General features: G+C 38.9%; 1 long non-coding RNA gene across 2 annotated transcripts in view; it reads right to left on the reverse strand.

Annotated features, from left to right (window-relative positions):
* LOC103349314 (uncharacterized) overlaps positions 1-11,275 on the reverse strand; it is an 85,327-nt gene that overhangs the window by 37,836 nt on the left and 36,216 nt on the right. Inside the window, exons 2-3 of one of the 2 annotated variants that reach the window (XR_007921498.2) lie at positions 2,854-2,891; positions 654-745 (exon numbers count right to left, since the gene is read on the reverse strand). This is a non-coding gene — a long non-coding RNA (uncharacterized lncRNA). The remainder of the gene's footprint in view (positions 1-653; positions 746-2,853; positions 2,892-11,275) is intronic. The other variant, XR_007921497.2, reaches the window with a different exon arrangement.

Genomic DNA, 11,275 nt, shown 5'->3' on the forward strand with positions numbered 1-11,275 from the left:
AAGACCTGAAAAAACAGCTAATGTGTTCTACAAAAGTAAAGATTTTGTAATTTATTTTACCCTGGATTTCTCACTTATGGTCATCTTAGTAGTAGGTAGGAATGATTTCCCCAGCAGGGTTGCGATTTACTTGCTTTACATAGGCTGGTCTGACAGACAACTTCCCATTGGACCCTCTTGTCCTGACAGAATACCTTGTGGGATTTTGTCTTCAGCAACAGATAACATATAGAATAATTTTCTGTAGCCATTGACTCTGATAGAATTTCTCTATAGCCTTTTAAAGGCCTTTGATGATTTGTGACACTTTTTCTAAAGTGAAAAAGATGCTGATATAGTTTGAAACTGTTTCATTTGTATCAAATGAATCCTTCTTTCTTCTTACTTTGGGTATCAATAAAGTGGTGTTTTTGTGATGGTAGTGGGCTTGGCTCCCAGGCTACCTCTCCCCTACATTCTTCTCACTACCAGCAAATTCATCTGTTAGAATCCAAGTACAAATGTAGCATTAGTCCTTTCTTCAAATACTTTTTGTGTCAAGTTCAGACTTTGACATTAAAGTAAAAATCCTAATGATCTGATCCTACACTCCATTCCTTAATACCTCTCTTACTCAGCTTATGTTGCTCTCACCTTTTGTAATACATACTCACTTTCCTTGTTGCCACTCCTTATGTGAGACATGAGTAGATGGCACTTGACTTCTCCAGCCTATGTCATTGCAGAAGATGATGATATATAACATCTTCCACCACGTGATGACAACACAAAGAGAAAACAACAGGAAGAATTAAAGCAGCATGAAATCCTATTTCCTATTTCCAAATTTGCTTCTGTGTAATCTCATGGTAAAATGAATTCAACTAAAAATGTAGGTTGTTTTAAATTGTATTTTCTGACATAACATATGATCAAATATCAGGAATTTAGGAAGATGGCAATTATTCATCATTACTGCACTGAATATTACACAAAAAGATGCAAAAATAGGAGAGCTAAACAAAAGTCCTACAGCGACCATTTATAACAAAATGAATGATATTCTCCATGACCTTCAAAAGATAAACTAGTGGAAAAAATTCAAATAGCAGCAAGATTCATATAATATCAATCCTGAAGCAAAGACAGAGACCCTACAGGCACTTCAATGTGTAAATCTGAAGTTAGAAGCTGAAACAGGGTGGGGTTTTTTCAGGTTCCAATTTATAAGTCAGTGCAGGAGGATCATGGTATCTTGGTCAAGGCAAGAGTGGCCAATGCCCTAAGCAGTACTGTAACTAACTAAAAGGCAAAGTCTCACACTGAGGACAAATCTGTGGGAATAAAAACTTATCAGGACTAGGACTTTGTAGAGAAAAAAAGACGATCCATATACAAACCGGAAAGGGAACTATAACTAGAGGATCTTAGCAGACTACATTCGATTGCTTCATAGATAGAAGAGGGAGTTCCAGAGCTATGGAACCAAGAAAGCTATTCTAGCCCAGTCTTGTCTAATCAGAGAAGAAAATTCATCTAACTTAACATCAGAATAGAAGACCTTAAATAATCCCAAAGTTAACACAGCAGATGGAGTAGGGGTGAGTGTTGTGGCTCAGCTGGTTAGCTGGCTGCTTGGAATGCTTGGATCCCATATCAGGGTGCCAGGGTTTGAGTCCCAGCCCTCATTCTGATCCAAATTCCTGATAATGTGTACCCTGGGAGGCAATAAATGATGGCTCATGTACCTGAGTCCTTGATTCCCAGTTGAATAAAGTTCATGCTCCTGGCTTAGACTTGGCCCATCCCTGGCTGTCGTGGGCATTTTGAGAATGTACCAGCAGGTGTAATATTCTCTCTCTCTCTCTCTCTCTCTCTCTCTCTTTCTCTCTCTCCCTCTCTGGCTCTGCATCTCACATAAAATAAAAAGAAGTGAGTCTTAAAAATAAAGATGGATTAGAAAGACATGGCACAAAACAGTTGAAATTGCTAGCTTAAACTTTGAATATGGTATAAAGCAAACTGAGAAAATGATATATGCAGGATCTAGGATCTTTGGATTAAAAAGAAAAAGTTACAGTTAGAAAAAAATAAGAAATAACTGTGGTACAATTTTAAAGGAATCTGTCAAACAAAATTTAGATATAAAAAGAAAAATGTCACTTCAGAGATGGACATGAAACTAAGGAACTAAAAAGTAAATAAATCCTATAGAAAATGCCTTAAGAAGCCGGCGCCGCGGCTCACTAGGCTAATCCTCCGCCTTGCGGTGCCGGCACACCGGGTTCTAGTCCCGGTCGGGGCGCCGGATTCTGTCCCGGTTGCCCCTCTTCCAGGCCAGCTCTCTGCTGTGGCCAGGGAGTGCAGTGGAGGATGGCCCAAGTACTTGGGCCCTGCACCCCATGAGAGACCAGGAGAAGTACCTGGCTCCTGCCATTGGATCAGCGCGGTGCGCCGGCTGCGGCGGCCATTGGAGGGTGAACCAATGGCAAAGGAAGACCTTTCTCTCTGTCTCTCTCTCTCACTGTCCACTCTGCCTGTCAAAAAAAAAAATGCCTTAAGAAAACTGATGACTGGAGGAAAAAAGCTTAAAAATAAAAAGGGAGAAATACAAAGAGTGCAAAGCAATGTGGAAATGGAAAATATAGACCAAGAAGACCCTCTATGCATAAAAAGAAGCAACTGAAGAAGACTAATCAAAGCAAAGAAAAATAATAAGCACTAGAAATATGTCAAGAAATATTTCCTGAAATAAAAAGACCAGAAGCCAGCAACTGAAATAGGCTACTGCATCTCCAAGAAAACTGGCCCAGAATGGTCAACGTTGATTCATATTATGCCAAAACTATTGGCCTTTAAAGAAAAATAACATACATTCTTGTTGGAGCATCCAGTAAAAAGGACCAAGTAACCTGAAAGGGAAAGAGAATCAGAATTTTAGCTTTTATGCCAGAAAGCAAAGAAGGTAATATATTTAAGGTACTGAAGAGAAAAGGTAGATATAAAGTGATTTTTATGTTATAAAAGCCAAAAACAAATAATTATGAAATTGCAAAATCCAGAAACTATTGCTGCCATCACACCCTCCAAAATGTATAATAGGAAATAAACTTCAATGAACCAAAATGTCTTCTAGGAAATAAGCCTCAAGGAATCCCAATTGTTGGAAGACATCTGTACATTGTAGGAAGGTAAACATTTAATATTTAGTTGTGGAGTGTTGACTAAACAATGGTTATAAGAAAAATCGTGCAGTAGCTGGTGCTGTGGCACAGCAGGTAAAGCTGCCGCCTGCAGGGCCAGCATCCCATATGGGCGCTGGTTCGAGCCCTGACTGCTCCATTTCCCAGCCAGCTCTCTGCTATGGCCTGAGAAAGCAGTGGAAGATGCACTTGCGTAGGAGGCCCAGAAGAAGCTCCTGGTTCCTGGCTTGGGATCAGCACAACTCCAGCTATTGTGGCCATCTGGGGAGTGAAAGAACAGATGGAAGACCTCTTTCTCTCTCTCTCTTTCTCTGCCTCTATTTCTCTGTAACTCTGCCTTTCAAATAAACAAATAAATCTTAAAAAAAAAAATCATGCAGCGTGCAGTGGTTATATGTTCTCTGACAACCACCAAAATGTGGGAGAGGTTGGGAGATAGTATCATCATTGGAAAAAGGAGAATAGGTGCACTAATAATCATACAATTATTTTTAAAGATTTATTTTATTTATTTGAAAGAGAGTTACAGAGAGAGGTAGAGACACAGAGAGAGATGTTTTCCATCCACTGGTTTACTCCCTAAATGGCTGCAGCAGCCGGAGCTGAACTGATCCGAAGCCAGGAGCCAGGAACTTCTTCCAGATCTGGAGCAGAAGTGGAGCAGCCAGGACTGGAACCAGCCCCCATATGGTATGCTGGCACTGCAGGCCAGGGCTTTAACCCACGGAGCAATAGCATCAGCCTCTCACCATATAATTATTAACAGGGAATAAAGTGATATTATTTAAAAATATATGTTGGGGGAAAGATATGGCAGGGAAGAAGAGAGTTTCTGTATTATTTTTGTGATTGTTCATAAAAGGGAACCAACAAATACAACTCTTGTGGGAAAAGAGAATTAAGAATATCATGCTGTAGAACATTGAACTTTAGAACAAAAATACAGTCCTTTTAAAAATAGTCAAATGAATACAATCCCACTTCTCAAACTCATTGCAAAGATATACTGCCAGTATTGAAAAATAACAATATCTGCACAAGGCCATTTATTGTTGTACTATTTGTATTAGCAGAGGGCAAGCAAACTAGATTACCACCAATAAGAAACTACAGAATAACAATGATACACTAACACAAGGAAACACTAAGCAGCTATGAAAGGGGGTAAATATGAGTTCCATACTTCTATAGAATAATCAGAATATATTACAGAGTGAGTTCATTTGTTTAAATTTTAGTATTTCCAGGAGTTGTTACAGTTTTGGAGACAAAATTGAATAATTGATATTGAGTTTATACTGAATTTCTTATACAAGAGCCAATTTTGTATACTTAATATATTATGGTTTTTAATAAGAATGCTGGATTCGAGTAACTCACCCACTGTTTAGCAAGTTAAATGTTTAGAAAAACATATAAACATTTCCAGACCACTAAATTTTCAGGTTGATTTTTGGAAAAAAAAAACAATTAAAATAAAGCATATTTTGTCTTGGTACTTTAGCACTCTCTTCTTTAGGATTATTTCTACCTTCCCAAACATCCATGTCAGACAGTGGTTCACCCCTATTCTCATTTAGTATACTGACTCAATAGCATCCTGACTGCATTGCATCTCCTGATTTGAATGTGTTGAGTATGAGGAGTAGAAGAGGCAGCTACACACTTTCTGATATCCATTACTCATTGCTAAGACAATAATAGAATTTATGGCTGGCAGATGACAACCCGCCTAAAGATTACATATTTTTTTTTTCTGCCCTTGAAGCTAAGTGTGCCATGTGACCAAGTTTTGCCTCCTAGAATCTGAATGAATTTGATAGGTGCCATATCTGGACAGTGTGCTCCAAGAAGTAACATGAGCTCTCCCAATGACCACTTCCATGGGCCAGAATGTGGGTGCATGGACAGGAGCTGGAACATCTATAATGATCAGTAAAACACTGCTTCTTCACTGAGGATGGAAGACGAGTGAGATGGAAGGAAATGAACCTCCTTTGATTGTGGTGTCTTCTACTCTGGATAACCACGCCATGCTTTCATGAGACAATAAACCAACTTCATCTTTAAACCACCATTATTCTACTCTCACTCTTACAGCACTACAACCCATATCTTAATACCTTGAAGAAATTATTTAGATTCCGTGAACAATGAAGTCAGTGTATTTGTACAAAATTAGCATTCCTCACAATGGCACAGATATTTCAGAAGGAATACTGTATGTTTAAATACTAAAAAAGGGCTGAAGGTTAAAATAATTTTGTAGTTTGAAAATTGACTCTAGTAGGAAATCCTTATCCCTATAATCCCAATTTTTTTTCCTTCATGCCTCTTATCTTCCATGGTTAGTTTTCAAAATTTTAAGTGCTTGAAAGTTCAGCTAAAAAAAGTATTGGTTGAAACAATTTGCTGCCAGCAGTTTTAATATCAATTGTATAATGATATTGCCAATTGGCAGAAGAGTGAAATGAAATCCAGGGTAAACCTTGGCTTAAAAATAATTGTTTAAAATGTTGAAGTTCACAGATTAGGTTGATAACCTGAGATTTTAGTCATACTTAAAAATTGGAAATGGCAGTTGCTCTATGAGAGGAAAATGCTTGTGTAATTTTCAGACTGTGAGAAAGCAATTCTTTTCTTTGGTTAGAAAAATTATACTTGGTAGCTTTTCATCCTTGTTTTTCAAGCTAATTGCTTCCAGGTTGTTTCAACAAGCTATTTAACTTTGAAGGTAGCAGGCCTCAACATAGTTTAATATTTAGAAAGAGTCAAACTCCTACAACTCTTAAACTCTGAGGAATGTCTATCCAATGTAAGTTAAAGATATGGATGAATCAAAACTCTCCTATTGTGAGGCAACATTTCTTGAAGTAAACTTCAAAGACCATAAGATCCAGCCTCTCTAGGGCTCTGTTCTAGGAAGATAAACATTCAAGGAGCTCCCCAGGAGAGACTATTGCACACAGAAAACAAGATTACTTATTTGTTGTGTAAATAAATGTACAACAGCAAGTGTGTAGTTTTCACATTCACTCTAATAATAGTGTTATTGATTACCACTTATCAAATATCTTTGTGTGTGTCAGCTATTTGATCCTCACAACATTTCCAAAAGGCAGGTAGCAATTCAATACTTTAAACATTTGGAACTTGAGGGGTAAATAGAAGAGTCTGACTTTGGTTCCATGTTGATTCTAGTTATGGTACATTAAATAGACACTTGAAATTGCTCATGTTTCTTTTTAATGGTAGTGAAGCTGGTAGAATGATCAGATACAATTGTTCTGGTATCCTTGAAGGCTTAATTTCATAACTCCTCTGGATCCCAAAATCCATGCCTGGTGAAATCCTTTATATAAAATGGTGCAGCACTTGCATACAAGCTGTGCTCATCTTCCAGTACACTTTATCTATAGCTCACTGATAATATTAATACAATGTGAATACCATATAAATAGTAACTATACTATATTGGTTAAGAAATAATGACAAGAAAAAAGTCTGTACATGTTCAACGGATCACCTGTTTTTTCTAAATATTTGTGGTTTGCAGTTGATTGAATTTGTTGATTTGTTGATGTGCAACCAACATTAACTCAGAGCTGACTGTATTTTAAATGTTACTAAGGAGGATAAAAAAGTATAAAACATAATACCTCTCCTCCATCCAAATTTAGATGGAGAGTGAAAATATGTAGTCACAAAAGTAGAATAACAACATAGGACAGCCTAGAGGAAGACCTGTTCCATAACACTGGCCTAGAAGGATGGCCAGGATGGGTTTATGCGAAGAGTAAGTGGGAAGACATTCCAGGCACTTAATTTTTAAGACAGTCAGTTAAATTTTGCAATCTTGCTCTAAGTCTTTTATATTTAAATCATGAACTCATTTGTCATACTATCTTTAAGAGGTCTCCAATTTGAATTGTAAAGTCATATACAAGGCTATGAATAAATCTGTCCATTAGAAAGTACACTATCTTATTTGCTTGACATGTTAGCATATTTTGTAGGTAAGTGAGAGATCAGTGAGTCTTCACTTTTCATAGGTGAAGAAACTGAGGTTGAAAAGGTAAAGTAACTGTGGAAGGTCATTCAATCTGTCCATCATAGTTCACTAAAACAATACTCGTTATTATCAGCACTGGAATAGGTTTTCAACTTCTGTCCATTGCACTTTAACAAGAAGAATCTTAAGGGATATGTATTTTAAAAGAAAATTCATTTCTAACGTCTTCTAGGAACACTCAGAGGAAATATGTTATATTTCTATATCACTTCAGATTATATATTGCTTTGCTGCCTCTAGTTTGGAGTAGCATGGGATTTGTACTGATGACCAAGGAGGGAGCAGAGATGTCACATCACTGTGCATACAGTGCATTTCCATAGCATCTTTATACTGAAGAATTCAATATGGTTTGCAAACATGATTTAATTAAGTTTCATAGCAGGGGAATCTAAAATGGAAGAAAGCAAGAAGGATGGCGAAAGGAAGCATGTGATGCTAGGAAAATGAAAGGCATGTGAGCACGGCCTGGATATCACTGTCATTTGTAGATCTCAGCGTTGAGTCAGCTCCCTTTTACCTTTTTTTGAAATTTTCTTAGAATTTACAGTTTTATTATTTTTAAAAATGTGTATTTACTTTTCATTTTTTGAAAGGCAAAGCAAGAGAGAGACAGAGGCAAAGATGGAGGACAGAGAGAGTGATATCATTTCTTTTCTGCTTCACTGCACAAGTCTTTGCAACAGCTAAGCCTAGGCCAGGCTGAAGTCGGGAGCCTGGAAGGAACTCTATCTGGAACGACTTAGGTGTCAGAGATTCAAATGCATAAGCCATCGTCTGCTACCTACCAGGATGTGCATAAGCAGTAGCTGGATTGGAAGAAGAGTGATGGGAACTTGAACAAGGCCTCTGATACGAGATGTGGGCATCTCCAGCAGCGGCAGCTGCTGAATCACGTCTACCCCTCCTTCCCTTTTAAAATCTGTACAATGTACCAAAAATGTTGACCATTATCTCAATGGTGACATAATATTTTAAAGTCAAAAATACATCCAGTTTTAACTTAAATCATTTATTGCCTTGCTAATTTAGAAAACATCTATTCAGCAAGTACATTAGTAATGCACTGGGCTATGTCCTGTATATTAAGTTAATAAATAGTGGAGAGCACAATGACTGAATAGGGAAAAGATGCACTGATATTGGCTATGGGAAGACAGCAGAAGAAAAGCAGGGGAAGTGTATTTGCAGGGGAGAGCTAGAGAGAGATTTGCAGTGGGAATTCTACAGGAAGAAGAGGAACACTGTGGAACAGCATGAGGAGTGCTGTGGCACAGCAGTGATTCACCCCCTATGAATCCTGCAGCCCGAGGCTGGAAGAGACTGCAGGTTTTGAGAGCAAGAGTGCCCAGAAACCGGAGGGGCAAAGGCACCATCTTGACGGAGGCACAGGTTGCAGCGGCTCTCCTGCATGCAACCAGTGGATTTTATCAGAGGGAAAAATCTACATTTCCCATTGCATTTGTCTGGCTGGGAGTGTGGACAGGGGCCTGGATACCCACTTAGGTAGGACTGTCAGGTTCCCCCATCCACTTAACCTATCACAGGCTTTGGGGCTCAAACTGCCAAGGTGGGACACCCAGAGGCAGGTGGCTCTGGAAATGACTCTGTTCTCTCCAGAGACAAGCCAGGGTCACAGGGCAGAAAAGAGATTATCTGTACTCTGTGACTGTAGGAGCCTTACCCGTTGTGACTGTGGGAATCCTATGCAAGAGTCTTGCACTGAGTGCATGATAGGGCATGGAGTGTAGCTGGGTCTCTGTGAAATCACTGTGTATGGGTTCAGAGGCTTAGAGCTCCCTGACTATCTGAGTAGGACATTGCAGAGGGTTCTGTGCTCACACTGAGGACTGCACAGATACTTTGTGTGGTTCATGTGCCAGAGCAGATGAAGGTTATACCCACTGTGGGCTAACCCTGGGCATTGATCACATTGGAAGAGAGGAGATGAGGTTTTGATTATACCAAAAAGAATGATAATGCACTATAAACTGCTGAAAATAGAGGACAACTACCACAACCAACTTGTATGTCACCCTGGATTCTCCACACTTGAGCCCTGATCAAAGCCCCTTGGCCCCACCCAACACACAACTCTGGGTATTTATTGAAGGAACAGACACTCTGCTAGGCTGCAGAGACACTGTTCAAAGATAAAACCCATCAGTTGAGAAATCCAAGTGTTCCTACAATGCTTAAAAAATAAATGCAAAAATTCAAGAAACAAGAACAAGGAAGACAACCTAACATTCCCCTAAAGAACACAAAAGCATTTCAATGTTAGAATGGTAAGATGAAGAGATTAATGAAATACCTGAAAAGGAATTCTAAAGAATGATCACAGAATTACTCTGAAACAATGAGAAGCAAATTCATAAGTTAAAGAAATACATATATGACATGGATGAAAAATTTTACTGGAGCTGGTGTTGTGCCATAATGGGTGAAGCCACTGCCTGCAGTGCCAGCATCCTGTTTGGGTGCTGGTTCGAGTCCTGGCTGCTCTACTTCCAGTCCAGCTCTCTGCTATGTCCTGAGAAAGCAGTAAAGGATGGCTTAGGTCCTTGGGCCCCTGCATCCATGTAGGAGACCTGCAAGAAGCTCCAGGCTCCTGGGTTCAGATTGGCCCAGCTCTAGCCATTGCCATTTGGGGAATGAACTAGCAGATGGAAAATCAATCTCTCTCTCTCTCTCTCACTCTCTCTCTCTCTACCTGCCTCTGCCTCTCTGTGATTCTGCTTTTCAAATAAATAAATAAATCTTTGAAAAAATTTTCCAGTGAGATGGTGATTTTGGAGAGAAATCAAGCTGATTTACTAGTATTTACTAGAAATGAAGAATTCAATATGTCAAATAAAATGCAATGGAAAGCCTTAATGGGGCTGGCGTGGTGGCACACTTGGTTAATCCTCCGCCTGCAGTGCCGACATCCCATATGGGTGCCGGGTTCTAGTCCTGGCTGCTCCTCTTCCAGTCCAGCTCTCTGCTGTGGCCTGGGAGTGCAGTGGAGGATGGCCCAAGTGCTTGGGCCCTGCACCCGTCTGGGAGACCAGGAGAAGCACCTGGCTCCTGGCTTCGGATCGGCATAGCTCTGGCTGTGGCAGCCATTTGGGGAGTGAACCAACGGAAGGGAAGCCCTTTCTCTCTCTCTCTCTCTCTCACTGTCTGTAACTCTACCTGTCAAATAAATAAATAAAAATCTTAAAATAAAAAAGAAAGCCTTAACAACAGACTTGGTGAGGCAGAAGAAAAATATCTGAGTTAGAAAACAAATCTTTGGAAATATCTCAGACAAAAAAAATTTCAAGAAATTTGAAAAATTAGAAACAGTTTTGGAGATTTATGGGATGCTATCCATTGACCCAACATACAGGTCCTTGTAATTTCCTGAAGGTGTGGAAAGAAAGAATGGATTAGAAGGCTATCTCAGGGAAATCATTACAAAAAACTTCCTTATTTTGGAGAAAGAAAGGGACATCCAAATACAGGAAGCACATAGAACTCCTAATCGAGTTGACCAGAAAATATCTTCACCACAACATACTATAGTCAAAAGTTCAACAATAAAACATGAAGAAAAAAATGTAAAATATGCATGTGTTAAATATCAGATTACCTTCAGAAGATCTTCAATTAGACTCACAGCTGACATTTCAGGAACGTTACAGGCTAGGAAAGAATGGAGAGACATAGTCCAACTCTTAAAAAAAAAAAAAGCAGGAAAAAAAACAAAAACAAAAACCTGTCAACCTAGATTACTATTCCCTGCAAGCCTCATTTATCAATGAAAGTAAAATAAATACCTTGCAAAACTAACAGAAATTAAAAGAATATGTCACCTGCTATACAGCCTTGCAAGAGATGTTTAAAGATATACTACACACAGAAACACAGAAAGATAAACATCACTGTGAAGAATGTGCAGGCAAAACATCTAGTAAAAGTAAAAAGGAAATCCAAAGCAAAGAAGAGGAAACTTTATGGAAAATGAAGAAACAGATCAATATTTATCAATATTAAC

Source organism: Oryctolagus cuniculus, chromosome 10 (genome assembly GCF_964237555.1).
Source record: "Oryctolagus cuniculus chromosome 10, mOryCun1.1, whole genome shotgun sequence".
NCBI lineage: Eukaryota > Metazoa > Chordata > Mammalia > Lagomorpha > Leporidae > Oryctolagus > Oryctolagus cuniculus.